Genomic DNA, 20000 nt, shown 5'->3' on the forward strand with positions numbered 1-20000 from the left:
CGGCGTGATTAGCTAGCAAGTTATCGTAACTTTTAGCTTTTCTACTTAGTTTCGTGTTTTAATTTTCTTCGTTTTGATTTAGTTCTTTTTTTAACCTTGTTCTCTTTCGTTTTTTATAGCTTTAGGTGGTTGTTCCACAAAACACTTCTTTTAATTACATCTTAGAATAAATTAACGAGAGCCCTATCCCGTTTTTAACTCCCTTCCTCTCCCACTTCTCTGAAATAAACAACAGAGGTACCGAAGTCATTCTGCACAGAATGCGCCTAGGTTACCACTGTTCATACAAACAATAGAACGTGAAGAGAGGTGTTGCATGCATTGCGGCGAGCCGAATGCCACACTTGTACATTACTTAGAGAATTGTGTGCACACGCAATTCCTGAGACAAAGCCCGCAGAACACAGCCGTCGTGCTGGTAAAGAAATTATGCGAGATGCTTACACCATGGCTACAGGAACGCCTGCTGGCAATCCCACCACCACGGTAAACACCGAGTGTCAGAAAACCAAATGAGACAGCCCTAAAAAGCTGACACAGGCCGGGCCATAAGTGAAAGGCCCGGGCGAAGCCAGAACTTCGCAAATCTCAAGCAAGCAAGCAAGCACTTGCTCTTTCTGTGTGTCACACAACCTCGCCCTCGCCTCATCTCATATCCTTCCATAGCACTAGCGTCCCCCATCCAAATCCTTACCTTCATCTCACTGGTTTCGGATTCCGACACGTGGCATCTGCCGCCTGCACCCTGCCATGACCGTGGCTCCTTTGGCGTAAGGAGTGCCAACACGCGAGTGGGGGAGATGTCATGGCCAGTGATGTTAACACAAACGTGGTGAGAGCCGCCGACAGGGAGAAATCTCTGCTCGGGAGGTAGCCTCTGATTAGCGATCTCACTCGTACTTCAACCTGCAGCCTAATGGTTAGCCGAGGGCGCCACCGTTGCCATGGGAGAGAAGTCCGTGCACGGTGGCGCCGGACAGGCCGCCTTTTCCGCTCCCATCCTCCCTCGTTAGCCGAGTGCTTCCGCAGCCCGGGCGCGGCGGCCTCGCCGACCCGTGAGTTCGCTCATGCGAAGCGAGTGCCTGCTATGCCAGGGCAGCGCAAACCACCGATGGCGCGAGGCCGCCCTTACCGACCTTTGTCCTCCTTTCCTCCTCCTGTCAGCTATGCCCCCAACTTTTACCCCGCATGTTGGGTTAAGCCCCGACTCAAAGATAAGGATAAGTCCGATATGCGAAGCTTAGCCTTGCCCGGGCTATGAGGGGAGCCCGGCCTGTGTCGACTAATGCCGACTCGCTCACGTGTGTCAGCTGGTGCTGACTCGGCTGAACCTAGTCCTTACCCGCCGTGGTGTCCAGCCACAGCAGTAACCTCCGGGCGACAATTGCAACTTCTCGCGCCTGGGCGGGGCGCGAACCGCCGACCCCTTGGATGAGAGGCCGACACGTTACCACTGTACTAGCCCGGAGGCTACCCCAACTCTTTTCTCTCTTACTAAATCATCTTTTCGATCCCCCCCTTATCCTTCCCCTCTCCCATCTTCTTCCCCCCCCCGGTAACGGGTCTTTTCTTTTAACTTTGCTTGCTTGCTATGCTGTGCGCTGTATTTATGTATATATATGTATATATATATATATATATATATATATATATATATATATATATATATATATATATATATATATATATATATATATATATATATATATATATATATGTATATCGAGCAACGGCTAATCGAGCAAATGGAGTGACCGTTTTTTTCGCCTGAACCAAACACTGAAGCGCTGATTCAATAAACAAAAAGGGTGTTACATTATATTTTTCATTACGGAACATCAGCTGAACAAAAATCGTAGTAGGGCTACAATGAATACGTAGATATATTCAGTGTGTGTGTGTGTGTGTGTGTGTGTGTGTATGTGTGTGTGTGTGTGTGTGTGTGTGTGTGTGTGTGTGTGTGTGTGTGTGTGTGTGTGTGTGTGTGTGTGTGTGTGTGCGTGCGTGCGTGCAATCTTTATAGAAATACGAAGTCAATGTTTGGTGATAAGTAGCTAAACAGTATTATTCTGAATGCTTTATATCTTGTGATCAAATCTACCCATAATTCTCGCTATTATTATTCAATAAGTCGTGGCGTTTCTCTGAGATCAGCTGAGCGAGAAAATACATGTTTGCTTATTTGTTTGCTCGAGCAACCACTAGCTGAGTGGTTCCAAGGAAGGTGAAAACAGTCTAAGAACATACTCCCAAGGAAAGTGCTGTATTATATCTGATATCTTGTTATAAAAAATTCTTGTTCATTCTGATAAAATAAGAATTTAATCTCGCGCTCTACTTTTAAAATTTTATCTGACACGTATGCGATTTAAATTTCCCTTTTATTTGTCAGTGCATGTCAATGCGTTGATACATACTCTACGATAGAAATACTTATTTCCATGTATGTAAAAAGTCATATAAACACTTGTTTGTTCACCCAGAACTTGAATATTTTGAAGAAAGAGGAATCATCTAAAAATAAAATACATGAAATCGTATATTTGATACTTTTTATGATGATGAATTCCTGAATATGCAACAAAACCTTATATGTGCTAAACAAGAAAAAAAATATGTCCGATGGTATATTTCATAATATCATGGGAAATCTGAGGTGAAAACGAGGCTGTCAAGGTGAACGCAAGGCAATCTGAAATTGCAAACAGAGGCCGCATAATTGGGATGAGGGAATGTATTTCCCTCCCACTGAAATAACCAGAGCCGGGTATCTCCCTCTCGCTGGTATACAGGTGAATGAAGTGGGAGGGAGAAAGGCACCCTGAACGACTGCCCCCGTTCTGGATGCCCCTTCACCAGTGCAGATAAAATTCATATAAAGACCTACCGCTAAAAAGCCGCCTAGTGAAGAAAACTACGTGTAGATGGGATTTATCACAGAACTTTATCAAAGAGAGGCTGAACAAACGACATTGCCGACATCGCCTCCAGTTCGACCAGCAGTGTGAATTATACATGATAGTGCCCTACACGTCATGTTTTATGTTTTGATCAAATATTACTTACTTTCAGATGTGACAGACGACATATCTACGCCGAGGAGTGGTCACGTGGAGTGGATTTTCATGCATGGTGTTGATGACCTCGCCGAAAAAAGAAGGGAGATTCAGTTACACAGATATTTTGAAAATGTTAGAAGAAATATTCCTCCCATCAGCACGTTGCTATCCTTTGGCCCTTCCCAGAAACAACCATATTTGTGCAGGATACCTGCTCAATATACACGTCAAGGGCGGTTACGAAATGGTTCGATGACCAAAACCACATGGAAGTCCTTCCGCCGCCAAGCAATTCATATAACTCAAACCCGATGAAAAAATGTTTGGGAAACAGCCAATGAAAGAACTACCCAATAGCTAACAAATCACGCTAAAAGAAAATGGAAAGCGTTACGGAGGAAACCGGGACCTCACATAAGCACGTCATCTCTGTTCTGGGGATTAAACAAGGTTTTGAATAACGATTTATTGTTTTTATTATAAGTATGCCTGCTCCGAGCAATAGCCTTTCTTTTCTACAATTATTACAATTTTGATTTTTACAAATAAACCGAGAGTAAATATATTTTCAAAATCAAACCAGTGTCAGCGGGTGGCAAGACTAAACTGCCATGCTCACTGTAATAAAAGTTTATCTATTGTCTTGCTCTACAAGTGCTTAGTCACCAAGGAGTCAGCTACTAGCCTTAACTATCTCATCTGTTTATCCCTTTCCTTCATTTTTGAAAGCTTCATTTCTATTTTATTGTCGTTGATGTTATTAAAATTTTAAGAACAATTTAATAATCATAATATCAATAAGAATGATAGCAATGTCAATAGGCCTTATTTCCGACGTCAAAAACTGTCGTTCTACACTTTCCTGTGACTCCGCCCCTATTTATGGGGGCGGAGTCATATATATATCCTTAAGCTCATGAATGCTAGTACACGTAGAGGTTCACGACCAATCACAATGAACAATACCAACATTTCATACATTCACACAGGAAACATTCTCGGACTTCGGTTCACAAGCACATTAAACAAAGAATAACAAGCAAAAACAGCACAAACCAAACTAAACGCTTTTCATGCTGCACTCCCCTTAAAAAACTCAGACTTTACAAAACAACTGTCAGACCCATTCTAGAATACACTGCTATCCCACTGGTTGCAATATCAAACACACAAAAACTCCGAATGCAAACAGTACAGAACAAAGCATTACTCTGGGTACACGGCGCAACATTTCGAGACTGAATTTCAGCAGAAACACTACACAGAACATACAGCATGGAAGCACTAAACACACGCATACACAGACAAGGCAAAAACACCTGGGCCAGACTACGCGAACAAGAAGACGAACAATATAACAGCATCTTTGAAAAACACACAAACACTCACACAAACCACACCTGGTGGCCCAGAATACTACCAATCACAGAACACGAAACACCCACACCAATATAAGCATACACACACACCGACCCTGACCTGTGACCATGGCCATGTTTTTAATTTGAAGTTGTTAAAGGCTAAAAAGAAAAAAATAATAGCTAACAAATCGGCGGTTCGCTCCCCTGCCCAGGCGCGAGAAGTTGCAACTGTCGCCTGGAGGTTATAGTTGCTGTGGCTGGGCACTACGGCGGGTAAGGACTAGGTTCAGCCGAGTCAGCACCAGCTGACACACGTGAGCGAGTCGGCATTAGTCGACACAGGCCGGGCCCCCGGGACATATTGGACTTATCCTTACCATGGATCAACACCACTCGATCTTGGTGATTAAGACTCTTGGGGAATTCTGATGATCATCCCTCCTCCTCATACCTATACCACCAGCCCATCATCTCACCTGAGAGCTCTAGACAACCAGATTAACCAAATAATGGAAGACGCAACACAAGTAGCCCGGACAAGTATGGAAGAAAACCCACTCCAACCAGAAGAAACATCTGCCAAACCAATAGAAGACTAGCAAACACACAACCAAAACAAATAAACACAAAACACACAAGCCTCAGTCAGACCAAAACAAAAACAACAACAAACCCAAACACACTCAAAAAATCGCAGCAGATCAATCTCTCGCTGCAAATACAAGAAAGATAAGGAAAAGAAAAGACCTGGGTCTGACACAGAACAACAGAACCCAAAGCCTAACAGCCTAGAAAGACTAATGGATGGCACAGCAAGAGAGGCATCATATTACGGCATCAGACTCTACACACCAAACCCGCAAAGCTTTGACCACCAAGACACCACCAAAATCGGACTTGAAATCGCCAAAGGAAACATGAAATGTATATACACCAACACGAACTATGGAGACATGGTGACAGCCAACAACATACACAAACACCTAATTGTTAGCGAGCTGGACTTACCCCACACCCCCATCCTAAAATATAATAACATAAACGAACTACAAAACGGATTTTATTCCAAAGATAAACACCACAAACCATGAGCCTATCTCTCTCGATCATACAGCGCCTCACTATCATCCAGCATAATGTTCTGCATTGGACATTCGACTGCCGGAACGAGCTCTGCAACACATATAGGAAATACGACCCCCACATAATTCTCATAAACAGCCACGGTCTCGACAACTCCAAGAAAATAAAAATAGACACATACACAACATATCAAATGAACCACACCGGAGAACGAAGCGACGGCGTTGCTCTCGCCATCAAAGCAAACATAAAATACACAACTTCAACTCAGAGCTCATTGGGGTGGAAATTAACACACCACACGGTCCCATCATCATAGCCACCATTTACCTACCACCTTGACGCCCATACATACCGGATCAGGACATATTCCAGCTTCTCAGACACGGAAACCCCACCTACATACTCGGAGACTGGAATGCACAACATCCTACATTTGGATACATCCAAACAAATGCCATAGGACGTGGCTTGGTCTCACGCATCCTCGACGGCACACTAACACACATTGGACCCCACCTCCCAACCTTCATAAATAACCGGTCAGCAACCACACCAGACATTGTACTGACAAACAGACACGCCCATCTCAACATATATTTATCACTAGAAGAGATAACCACAAGCGATCATCTCCCCATAATTACCACACTATCAACAACCCAATTATGGTGCCCACACATCCAAGAGGAAGTTTAAAACACGCAGACTGGAACTCCTTTAAAGAAGCACACACACACACACTCCTGATCTCCAAGGATGCCCAGCCTCAGACATTGATACCAGTCTAGAATCCTGGTATGATGATATAAACAGAGCTAGGTAAATGCACATTCCAAGAGCAACACACAGAACCATACCACAGCACAAACAAAATGACACTCTTCACTCACTCATCACACAATACACCAACATCCACAACCTCGCACAGACCCGAGGATGGGACCAAAAACTCAGAACAAGGTACAAAGACAAGCACAACTACACAATGAAAACAAAGAACTACATGCAGAGACTTGGACACGTCTTGGACTCTGCCAAAGTCACAAAGACCCAAAACAATTCTGGATGGCATACAAAAAAAACATGGGCACACACAAACAACATTGTACCTACATCTACAATGAACAAAACGAAAAGACTGACACCACACAAGACATGGAAACAATTCACAGACGGTTCTGGCAAAGAAAATCCAAATCACAGACAACGAAAATGAACAGTTTGACACAGACATAGAAAACGAAGCACAGGAGGCATTAGAACAGTCACAACACCTCCTACAACCCAATAACTTCATTAACTTCAACACACTTGACAGCGCAAACATCTTCAACACACCAATCACACCGAGAGAAGTTGTAGAGATTATACAACACACCAGAAACAAAACACCTGGGCCTCGCAAAATAAATAAAACAATCCTCCAACACCTCCCCCCTAACATGACACACAGACTCTGCCACATATTTAATGCTTCCTTGGTAACAGGACTATTTCCGTCATTGTTCATGAAAGCAACACTTTCACTCATTCCCAAACCAAACAAATCAGTCCACTATGTCACCAACTACAGACCGATCTCCATGCTCGAAGTCCCTGGGAAAATACACGAACGCATCATAACAAACAGACTCAACACACACCATAAACAAACATCCACAAACCCCGCCAATACGGGTTCAGAGCACATAGAGGCACAGAAAGTGCTATAGCCCTCTCCTATGAGGAAATAGCCCTCGGCCTCGCCAACAAAAAACAGATAAACATCATTCTCAGGGACATCAGCAAGGCATTAGACAAAATTTGGCATGATGGACTAAAGCACAAACATAAACCTACAATTACCACATAACTTCACTCGTCTACTCTGCAAGTTCCTCAACAACAGAACAGCAATCATTCGCCTTGAAAACTATCTTGGAACCCACACACACCTTAGCAAATCAAAGCATATCATGAAACGTGCCACAGAAACGGCCATCACAAACATAAACACATTCGAAAGAAAGTGGAAAATACAAACAAACACTCAGAAATTCACAATCCTTCTAATTGCCAAACTCAACCCACCAAACATACAAATGCATGACACAGAGATTCCCTATGGCAACTCCGGGAAACTACTCGGTGTCTCCTTCAATAGATGGGGCATAACACCACACACAAAACAGCCATAACCCAGGCAACCACAACACTTGCTAAACTACACCGATTCTCACAGTGCACAACACAAACAAAACTAAAACTCTACAAAACCGTTGTCAGAGCCATACTCGAATACACCCCAGTACCACTACACACCATATCAAAAACTCAACAACTGAACATACAAGCTGTCCATAACAAAGCTCTGTGCTTGGCTGAAAACATTCAAAACCCCATCATAACAACCTCGCACATTCTCTATGCGAGACACAAACCTCTATACACCCACACCCACACGCGAGCACTGAAAACATGTGAGAGACTCCAACACGCGGACGACCCACTCTACACAAACATCCTTGAAACAAAAAACACAAACACTAATCACCCCCGGTGGCCTCGTAGCCTACTCACACTCTCACAGCCACCTCTCCGCCCCCTCTACACTCGCCCATCATAAAAAAAAAAAAAAAAAAAAAAAAAAAAAAAAAAAAAATATATATATATATATATATTATATATATATATATATATATATATATTATATATATATATATATATATATATATATATATATATATATATATATATATATATATATATATATATATATATATATATATATATATATGCTTGGACGTGGGCAGACCTTTACCTCCTGCAGGGGAGGGTGTGTCTGGGGGGCTTAGTGTGCCTGCCCTAACAAAGTGCATAGAGTTGCCATTCTATTTGCTAGGGACTGGTATGGCAGACCATCTGATGACGGCCACTCTAGTTTTTCGCATAGGAATAAATAGGCAGGTAGGAGCCCCTCACTTTGTCAGGCCCACAGCCTGGTTCTGTTGCTAGACAGAACACTTCCCTCCCGTCCCGCCATAGGAACCGCCTGGAAAATTAGCTTCTCTCCCTCACTGTGGTGAAACAGTTTTGGGTGGCTGTTCAGAGGGATGATGGAACTTCCTTGAACAGGTGCAGGACCTCTCTTCCCTCACTGAGGTGAAATAATCTTTGGGTGGTTGTTTCAGAGGGATGAAAGGAACTTCCTGAAAAAAGTGCAAGAGCTCCCTTTCCTCACTGAGTTGAAACAGCCTTTGGGTGGCTGTTTTCAGAGGAAAAAAGGGATTCACTTTGAAAAGGTACAGGACCTCTCCTCCCTCACTGAGGTGAAACAACCTTTAGGTGGTTGTTTCAGAGGGATGAGAGGAACCACCTGGAAGAAGTGCAAGAGCTTCCATCCCCCACTGAGGTGAAGCAACCTTTGGGTGGCTGCTTCAGAGGGATGAGCCAAAGGGTTCCAAACAATGGTGTCCTGTAGTCTCCTCTAGTCTCTCCCCAGGGGTTTACACCTATGCACGTATTTGCCATGCGTGGCAGCCTTGTGCACTGTGGAGACAGGAGTCAAGGAGGTTGAGTGATGTCGTGAATGAGTACACCCTGCGGCTAGCAACACACCTCTTTGGTCCTCTATTCCAGCAAGACAGGCGGCCTGATTGTGGCCCGGTCAGGTCAATCGTCTGGTCTCCTTCGGGAGGCTAGGGTCAAGCAGTCATTGGCACTCACACTGGTCCGTGAGTGCCACTACAATGGCTATTGGCTGCGTATATCCTCTCATCACCCCTGTAGCCGTTAGACACTGGCTCTAACATTCAGCTTCCCTTTGTTGGGCTCCGTGGTGGGTGGGGGTGTGAGAGGATGAAGCACTGGCCAATTACATGGAAAAATTAACAGCACAGACAGACTCACACGTTGATGACCCATGCAAGGCCTAGACCATGGCAGCCACCTTGAAGTCATACATGCCTCCTGGTGGCAAAAGAAAACCCCGTGCACAGGATGACTCTATCACGCCTGCTAAGATTGACAAGACAAAAAACATCACAATACAATATGTCTGTCCATCAGATTGTCCAACAAATGGACTCTCATGCTGGCCTCTCCAGGCCTGCACCCAAACCAGGGAAGTCTCTGAGTTCCCCTCAGACAACCTCCCTGACTGAGGGAGGAGCACAAGCTGAACCAGCTGAATCAGCTGCTGCCCCCACGAGCAAGCCCCAAAGCCGAAAGAGCGGGCCGAAACGTCCTAGACCGGAGACGGGTTCTGAGGGAGAGTCTGGACCCCCTAGACATTTCCCCCAATTCAAAGTGCCAGTCAAACCCGAAGGCTTCGACAATGCCTACCAACTGGTCAGGGCATTGGAGTTGCATCGTAAAATCCAGCTGTCGATCCGGGTTGCCAGAGATTAGGAGATAATCATTATGCCCAAAGATCAAGCTACCCTGAGTTTCCTGAAACGAAGGAACTGAAAGATGGGAGGAAAGTGGGTCTCTCACCACTGATTCCCAAGGATAAGAGAGTCAAGATGGTGCTACTTGGCTTCTCAGTCTCATATGATGTGGAGGTGATCACATCACACCCACAGGTCATGGAGGCTTCCCGAATGTCGAAAGGGAAGACTCCAACCAGGCAAGTCCTGGTGACCATAAAAGGTACCCCAGCAACTACCCTTGATCTGGGTAACTGGGGCACCTACAACCTCAGAACATATGTGCCTGATCCACTTCGATGTTTCAAGTGCCAAAAATGAGATCACCACCAGGCTAGCTGCACAGCCAACCTAAATGTAGTGTCTGTGGTAAGGCACACAACACTGAGGTGTGCCTCGAGGCATACAAAGAGGAAAAGAGGGACACAACAGCCAAATGTCCCAGCTGTACTAAAAGGCATCACCTCCTGGAGCCTGGCTTGCTCTGTCAGGAAAGAGGCGGCCCTCAGATGACAAGAGGTTGCCAAAATGCGACCAGACTTTGTTCCTGCTCCCCCAAGCACCTATGTCTTGGGAAAGAACAAAAGTGAAAAGGACCCCTGATCTCCTAAGAGGAAGGAAGCCGCCCCCCAGCCGATACCGGATATCTCCAACAAAAAGGAGTTCCGACAATGAAAAAAGTGCAGAAAAATCACAGGAATAAAGGTTCAAAGAGCACTACAAAACCCTCCCCAAGAAATGAAGATCTCCTCTTTGATGAGGAAGATATGACTCTCCTGTTGACTGCTGTCATCACAGCAGTAGCAACAGCCCAGGGGAGGTCGAGTGAAGAGGCCGAGAAGGCAGTCACGATCGCCATGACGGCAATGACCCAGACTGTCGCCATGCCAGTTTGGCAGAGCCAAACCAGGCTGAATCTGTGCAGCCAGAGCCAGAGCACGCTGACCTTGCCCAGGCAAGGCCAGCAAAGAAAAACACACAGAAAAAGCCTGAGAAAAAAGCCCAAACAACCAAAGTCAGAGCTACCAAAGGCTCTCCATCCTCCAGTGGACCCAGGGATAGCCTGACAACAGACAAAGAACCCTCAAGCAGTGAGTGACTCCGCAATGGAGTTGTCAGACTCTGACACCAGTTAATCTGAATACAATATACAAATACTGATGTATTTATCACCAAGTAATATCATAACACAATCTGAGCATACTACAGTGCAACATCAATGGCTTCTCCGGCAAGGAATGCCATCCTCCACGCAATAGCGCGCTCAAGGAGCATTGACATTGTCATCCTCCAGGAGACATTAACAGTGGGACCTGTTCGTTTCTCAGGGTATCATGTCTTCATGTTGCCACACATTGATGGCAAGAGAGGCTTGATCACCCTTGTCAGAGCAATAACCGATGCACCGCATTGTGGAGACGATGTTCAATCTCTTGCCGTCGAGATTCAGCTGGCCGGGGGGCCCCTGAAATTATACAATGTGTACAGCTGGCCAAACTGTAGGAGCTTAGACATCAGTCAGGTCTGTGCCTCTGCAGCACATGACTGAGTGATCATAGGGGGAGACTTCAATGCACACCGCCCCATCCTGGCTCCCTGCCGGGCACCAGATACGGCTGGCCATGACATAGCCAATGTGCTTGAGATATTCTCTGAGATCGCTCTCCTCAGTACTCAAAAGCCAACGCATGTCAGAGGAGGGGTCCTAGACCTCACCCTGGCCACTGCGACTCTGATGGAGCTGGTGTGTCGATGAGACCATCACAAGTGACCATTATGGCACTATAAGTACTCTCATGGATAGTGGCCCAGCCGAAATACCACGACCGAATCCAAGATGGAAAACAGACAAGGCCAACTGGCAGGCATTTCAGAACGCCTTGGCCCACTGTCTGAGATGCAATGAACCCCCACAAAGTGAAAATGTGGAAGTGCTTGAAGCCAGACTTGTAAATGCCATTGATCAAGCAGCCTCACTGACCATACCCAAAACTCGGCCTGGGTCTAGGAATCACAAAGACGCCTGGTACTTTAATGACGAGATTAAGGAGGTCTACCACAGAGTAAACGTGCTGAAAAACAATTCTGTAGGCAAAGAACTCCAGACAAACTTAGGAGGGCTACTCATAAGGGAGTCTGTCGGGGATGCCAAGGAAACTGCTAACAGAGTCAGGCAGGAAAAGTGGCTGGAATGGTGGGAGTCCTTCGACCACCATACCACCCTCTCAGAGCTATGGCAATGAGTCAGGCTGGTTACCAGCCGCTGAGCTCTAAGGTGCACGCACCATGACCCTCAAGCAGAGGTGAACAGACTGGCGCACGAGTTCTCTGTGAGAACAAGTAGCAACAGCCTGCCAGCCAAACCGAGGGCAAAACAAGAACGCCTACAACCAGACAGACTTACTCATATCAGAGAAAGGGCAGCTGAACCCGATAACTCAGATGTTATCTTTTCTCTGAGGGAACTAAGAAATGCATATAAAACCAATTGTAACAGAGCCCCGGGCTCTGATGGGATCTCATACCCCATCATTTCCCACCTAGGACTAGCAGGTGAGCTTACACTCCCGCAACTCATCAACAAGTCCTGGTAAACATCCACTCTACCCCAGAGTTGGAAGTGGGCTACCATAGTTCCCATCCCTAAACCAAAGGAGCCAGGGAAGTACTGCCCCATTTCTCTCCTCAGCTGTCTGGCCAATACGCTCGAGAGGATGGTACTAAACTGGCTCCAATGGAAAATTAAACCCCCACATGAACACTTCACCAGGGGCACATCTGTGGCTTTTGAATTAGCAAGTCCTCTTGCTATTTAGGAGAGCCTGATGCAGAAGGGAATCAGAGGTAAGCTCTTGGCTTTGATAGGTGACTACTTTAGGAATAGAACAGCCAAAGTCAAATTCCAAGGTCACCAATCACAGCACATGCCACTACTAAATGGAACACCACAGGATGGGGTTCTCAGTCCAGCCCTTTTTAACACATCAATGTCCTGTATCCTCAACATAAATCTCCCAGTGGGGTGCAAGATCATCTCCTATGCAGACGATCTTGCGGTCATCTCCACTGAACAATACTGCCTAAATAAAGCCCAGCGTTGTCTGGACCTCGTGTCTGAGGAGTGTTGTAGGACAGGACTAAAGATCTCTGCAGCCAAATCCAAAGCCATGGCTCTGAGACAAAAAGTTCAAGACACAAGTCTGAAAATCCAGGGAATGGACTTGGAATGGGTTCTGGACTTCCTCTGGGGTAAGGATAGATCAGACCCTCTCCTTCCAGATGGAGGTCCAGTACCTGGTTGGCCGAACCAAAATAAGACTGCCTGTCATGAGAGCAATGAGTGGGAGATGCATAGGAGCCAGACACAAAGTGCTAAGATCATTCTATGTACATGCCGTCTGGCCCATTGTAGACTATGCCTCACTCACTCTGATGGGCACAAAGAGAAAACACAAAGACAAATTGGAGACAGTCCAAAATGAAGCTGCCAGGATCATTATGGGTGTCCCAAGGTGGATGAAGGTCCTCAACCTCCTAATGGAGGCAAACCTTCTCCCCCTGGACTCACAAATCGATCTAATGGCAGCATAATTCCTGTCAAAGGTCATCCAGGCTCCCAGGAATACAAGCCTAAGACAAAAAATAGTCAGACGCCTAGAATAAGACAACGAGCTGTTTGCAAACTCCTGGCTGTCTCACACAGCCAGGGTGTTAATACACCATCAGCTCAGAGAACCGGTTCTTGCCAAGGGCATGGACTCCCCCCACCCTAACTCTGTCGAAGCCCTGCCATCATGGGCCCAACACTGAAAAAGATTCAATACCCCACGCCTAGTCTGAAGGCAGAAGCCCAGAGGGTCATTGCAGCTATCACTCCTCCGGGTAGTAAAACATACTTCATGGATGGATTAGTCGATCCCTTGAGCCACACTGCAGGTGCCAGCTTTGCAGCAAGGAATGTCACAAAATCCATAAGGGTAACAGACAACGCCTCCTCGCTACAGACAGAGGCAGTTGCAATCATGGAAGTCCTAGGCCACGCATCCCTGAGGGAAGGACAAGTGGTCATACATACAGACTCCAGGGCAGCCATCGACTGTCTTAAGCAGCACTCACCCAAAGACAACATATACCTTCTGACTATTATCCTCACAATGGCACATAGGATTCTTGCTCAGGGTAGAATAATAATCATAAACTGGGTCCCCAGACACATTGGCATCAGAGGGAATGAGCTTGCTGACAGACTAGCCTACATTGGCAGGCGTATGCAGGAGCGCCTGCTGGCAATCCCACCACCACGGTTAGCACTGAGTGCCAGAGAACAAAATGAGACAGCCATAAAAAGCTGACACAGGCCGGGCCATATATGGAAGGCCTGGGCGAAGCTAGAACTTCGCAAATCTCTCAGACAAGACCTTCCAGACCCCACACACACAGACTCACTCACTATCCTCTATGCTGACGCACTTAGCTCAACACAATGCGCTTTCAGGTGTCGTTCAGCGTATTAACGACGAACTTGACACCATCTCGAGATGGGCGCATAAATGGCGTATCAAGACTAACGCGACAAAAACAAAAGTTCTCTTTTTAAGACCACGAAAACTTCCTCCTTACGACAACATTTACCTCAACGCCTTCGATAGACTACAAGCACCTCTCAAAGTCAGATCTTCTTGTACAGTCTTTGGTTTAACCTTTCGATTTCATTTGTATATTAATTCAAAAGCTCTCCTCACATACACACCACTTGCACTCACACAAGAAGCATACACTATCAAGCGCAAAAACCAGCTTGGTCAGAATACAGCACTCAGATGGATCTTTATGGTAGATTGGGATCAATTTATTACATCATCTAAACTCCACAAGGAAGCTTCTCTGCTTCCACTGAACATTGAGTGGCGTAGGTTGGTCTTTAAACAGACCAACACACTCCGTGCTTGGCATACTGACTGGCTGGACAGACTCGACACCATTTTTCGTTCCGGCTGGAGATCGGTATTTAGGCCATGATCTTTTTTCTTCGACTTGGGACGAAGAAGTGGATGCAGTTGTCTAGGCTTGGCCACATCCTTTGAAGACACCTTCTACTCCTTCATTTTCCTCTTTCCCCTTCCCCTATCCCTTGTTTTGTTCAATTTTTATTTTGTTTGTGTTCTCGTTCTGTTTTTTTAAACTTATTTTTTCAATTGGTTTTGAGTTTTTTTTTTATTCTTAAATAAATAGTTTAACCTTCCCTTGCCACAGCCCTCACGACCCGTTTTTAAATACTTTCACCTCGTCACCTGACGCTTCGTGACTGCCATAACCTCACCCTCGCTTCCTCATTATCCTTCGCCATAGTGTGAACCCAACATCCTTTATCCTTCCCCACCATCCCACTGGTTTCGGTTTCCAGCACAACACGTGACGTTTGCTGCTAGTACTCGTGCCAGGACCACAAAGAAAAGAAATGTCACGGCCAGTGGTGCTAACCCAATCGTGATGTGGCCGCCAGGGCCGCGCCTTTCTGTAAGTCTTGCTGCCGACGAAGGGGAACCTTTTGTTGACACAGTCGGGAATGGCCAGCCCGATTAGTGGCCACCTTCGAGCCTCAACCTCAACACAGGTTAGCCGTGGGATAGCCCTGGAGTCACGGTCGAGGAGGCCGTGCCCAGAGCACAACGCAGATGGCGCCTACACTATTAACATTTATCCCGACCTTCCCGGTTAGCCGAGAATCCAGCTGCTGTTCACTATAGTGGGATCCCGGGCCACACACCCTAACCCACTTCCCACGAGAATGCCGCGAGCAAGTGACCTCCAGTGCAGGCACGCTTTCAAGGTCGTAGGGTACTCGCACCTTACGCACTGAGAGCTGGCCGGTCGCCCTCGATGCGCAGACGCGCCTTAGATTTGCCTCAAGGGTGACCTGGAGTTGACTGGATCTGCGGCCGTCCGCCAGGCGTCGCCCATCCACAGCATCCTGGGGAGACTGGTACCTGCGCTGGCGAGTTCCTGGTTCTCGCTGGATCTACAGGCGTCCCAGGAGGTAGCGCCTGTCCACTACATTATGGGACGGCTTAACACCTGCTCTGACGAACATCCTGGTCTGCGGGCATCTAGCGATCTTCCGGTGACAGCCTTTCCACAGCATCCTAAAGTGACCGGTTCCACAGCAGAATCCCCCTTCGGTGCCGTGTCAGTTATTGTCGGTCTGACTACTATATGTAGTCGGGGAACCAGATCATACACATAAGGGCCAGATGATAAGAGAAAAGGAAAGGCAACAGAGATGAGGGGGTGTTAAGTGCCACTAGCTGGTTATTTATATAAAATTGCGCTTTTAATTTATTTTCATCTTTTTTTTGATTTTGTGTCTTACTTTCACAAGATAAAGAAGAAAATAGGAGAGGGAGACGTCAGTAGCGATCTGCATGGACCTGTCTTGAACTACCAACCGTCTCTCATAGATATGAGAGTAGATAAGGGAAACGACAACGGCAATCCACTAGGATTTACTTGAACCAATTGTCGTCGCACAGAGAAGAAATAAATGTAATTTGTACATCATGTATGAGTCACTCATCACGACTGACAAAATCGCAGGCAAAAGAGATATATAATAGATCTTTATGCCGGCGCTATGACAGCAGCAAACCCTATTAATGAAAAGGTTTCAGTGTCTTTTGTCCTGCATGGATGAGTGAGTGAGTGTGTGCATGTGTGCATGTGTGAGCGACAGCGAACATGACTGAGAATGAAAATGAGTGACCTCACACAGAGAATGAATCACAAACACGAATATTAACGTTCACTATTACAAAATTGAGGTAAATTAGCAATGCTAGCTATGTGAAATTATTTTGAACTACTACATTGAATTCAACATTTAATGATATGCGACAGAATGTACACATTAATTAATGGTGACATGAAAAAATATTTGCAAGCTTTTTAGCAAGCAAATCTTCTCGGGGTCTGAAAATCTGAACTGCTGAGGTAGCCATGTCTAGCTATACATGTTAGACTTCATCGACGGGGGGGGGGGGAGGGGAGGATCCTATATCCAAAATGCCGTACACTGAAGCGAATCGAGCCAGGAAAATCTATAGATAACCTGCTCTTTTTTGTGTATCTGTGATGGGCACTTGTGACATTCCCTAGGGATATTCACAAATCACACGACTGCTTGGGAATCACCCAAAATATGCAAGCGACTTCAAGAGGGTAAGAAGGGTGTGATTAATAAGCGAATAATTATTCTAGCTTAAACCTTATTCCTACATTAATTAACGGACGTAACCGTGGCTCACACTGACTCAAAGTTGCCGATCGAACGAATAACTTCGGTTTAACTGTACCTGCTATCGAACGATGGAGCAGAGATCTATTAGGCGATTTACGCAACCCTGGGTTATATTGGGCATACCTGTGCGCTATTATATGGGGGAAGATCTTATGCTATATTCAATATAATAAATTTTAATAAAATCGCATTTCAAGCTCCATTCTAGTGCCAATAAAACGTGTCACCAATGAGCAATGTAATGGTGCTATAGTTAATCCCCAGGTGTCAACAAAACAACAACCAAATTATGGGAAAAATGAGCCTTGACCCTTTCCCGTCCCAACTGACCGGAAAAAGAGAAGTGAGGTCAGGTCAAGACAGGAAAAATAAACGGTCATCTATTGACCCTTTCCTCGTCCCAACCAACCACAAGCAAAATAGAAAGTGCAGTCAGATCGGGGTGAGGGGAGGAAGGAAATAAAATGAAATGATATTCATAATAAGATAAAATCACGAACGCATTGAATTCTTTCCAACTGAAACAACATAAATCTAAAAAAACGAGAGAAATTAATTTACTACTTAACTAATTAATGATATTCGTGTTTATTGACCACATACCGTGATCACACGGTAATGCGATCTGAGGTCAAAAGAATAATGTGAGAATGCGTCATTTGCTGTCACTTGGCATTTTTACCTAACAAAACCAACGGCTTAACACATTTATGGGAGAAGGAAGGGAAAAGAAATAAGAAAAATGGGAAGGGTCGAAACGTGTACTTACGTGTTTTTTTTTTGTTTTTTTTTTTAACATGTGTTGGAGCGGTCGAGCGTTTTTTTCTTCGAAGGTTTGGCGTTTGTGCTGTGAGCTGAAAGGATGCAGCGACCACCCTGCCACCAGTCTGTAAGAGTCTATGAGAACTCTGTTACAACGGTGAACAGTAATGGTAGTCAACGTCCATAGGACTCACAACACTTGTAAAGGGATGAACACATGCTACAACCTGGCTTAGGGTAAAAGCGCTGCGCGGGTCGGGGTGTAGGGTCAACCCGTCCTGAGGGCGAGGGCTAGGCCGACCTTACCACGCCTTACCTTACCACGAACTGTCGGGCCAGACGAGGTCAGATGTAATTGTCATCTACGTCCTCGCTGGGTCATTAGTTCTTATTTTGGATTTGGAGCCACATGGTCTATTACAGAAATAGACTTACGTATATGCCATAGGGCACCACAGCGAGTAAAGACTAGGTTCAGCCGGGTCAGCACCAGCTGACACACATGAGCGAGTCGCCATTAATCGACACAGGCCGGGTTCCCCTCATGGACTTATTTATCCTTAGCTAGGCCGGGCCCAGGCGAAGGCCCAGGCGAAGCCATAACTTCGCAAATTTTAAATGAATGAATGAATGCTAGTACAGTGGTAATGTGTCGGCCTCTCATTCGAAGGGTCCGCGGTTCGCACCCCACCCAGGCGCAAGAAGTTGCAATTGTCACCTGGATGTTACTGCTGTGGCTGGGTACCACGGCGGGTAAGGACTAGGGTTCAGTGGAGTCAGCACCAGCTGACACACATGAGCGAGTTGCCATTAGTCGACACAGGCCAGGTTCCCCTCATGGGCATAGCCTGGGCGAGGCTAAGCTTCGCATATCGAACTTATTTATCCTTAGCTACGCCGGGCCATATATATGAAGGCCCAGGCGAAGCCAGAACTTCGCAAATTTCAAATGAGTGACTGAATACTAGTACAGTGGTAACCTGTCGGCCTCTCATCCGAAGGGTCGCGCCCTGCCCAGGCACAAGAAGTAGCAGTTGTTGGGCATAGCCCGGACGAGGCTAAATGTATTTGCGTCTCTGTGCACACACACACACGCACACATATACATATATATATATATATATATATATATATATATATATATATATATATATATATATATATATTTAATATATATATATATATATATATATATATATATATATATATATATATATATATATATATATATATATATATATTACATAGGCACACATATGTATATGTAAATGTGTATATATTATATAATGTACATATGCATTTTTTCTTTTCAATTTCCATTTATTATGGGGATATGTAATGTGATATAAGATATTCTACATCTATGACATAATGTGATCTTTAGAAATATCTCTCAGTACTTAGGCAATATGGGAAAACATGTTAACATTTCAGGAGAACGTCATGCTCTAGCAATATTTCTCTTGAAATTCTACACTCCTAGCGAAATTGCTTTTATATTATTAAGGCCATGGCTAAGAAGAGCGGAACTCAGGTTTATCTAGGGTATACCTACGCTATTAATTAACTCCTTTCATTGTCATGTACAGGTAACAATAGTTATTATTGTTTTTATTAGATTATTTATGTTTTAACCTTGGGCATATTCAGGCCTCCAAAAGTGTTCTATGACGAACGAGATACTGGAAGCATCTCAGACAGATTCATGTTTTGTTAACAGAATGTGTGTGAATGGTCGAAAGAATATTACGGAAATTTATATTATGTTCTATGTAGTCTGTTTACTGCTTGTTTACGTTTAATTGAATACGAAGGCGTAAACACAGGTATCCTTTTAAATGTAATTAATATCAATTAATAAAATATAATGTATTCAAAATATTTAAAGGAGTGTGACGTCCGAAACTAAAGTCGATAGACGAAGGAAAAGGTATGATGGGAGGCGCTTAGGGCCCGCGTTTTTTCAGTTTTTTTCGGTAGTTCTAAATCGATTTATTTGTAATTTTATGATGTTGATAACGAAAAACTT

At 45.1% G+C, this 20000-nt stretch overlaps 1 pseudogene; it reads right to left on the reverse strand.

The window, feature by feature from the left end:
- Positions 1-4554, reverse strand: part of LOC119580601 — a 13016-nt pseudogene extending 8462 nt beyond the window's left edge.
- Positions 4555-20000: the final 15446 nt, after the last annotated feature.

Source organism: Penaeus monodon, chromosome 14, assembly GCF_015228065.2.
Source record: "Penaeus monodon isolate SGIC_2016 chromosome 14, NSTDA_Pmon_1, whole genome shotgun sequence".
NCBI lineage: Eukaryota > Metazoa > Arthropoda > Malacostraca > Decapoda > Penaeidae > Penaeus > Penaeus monodon.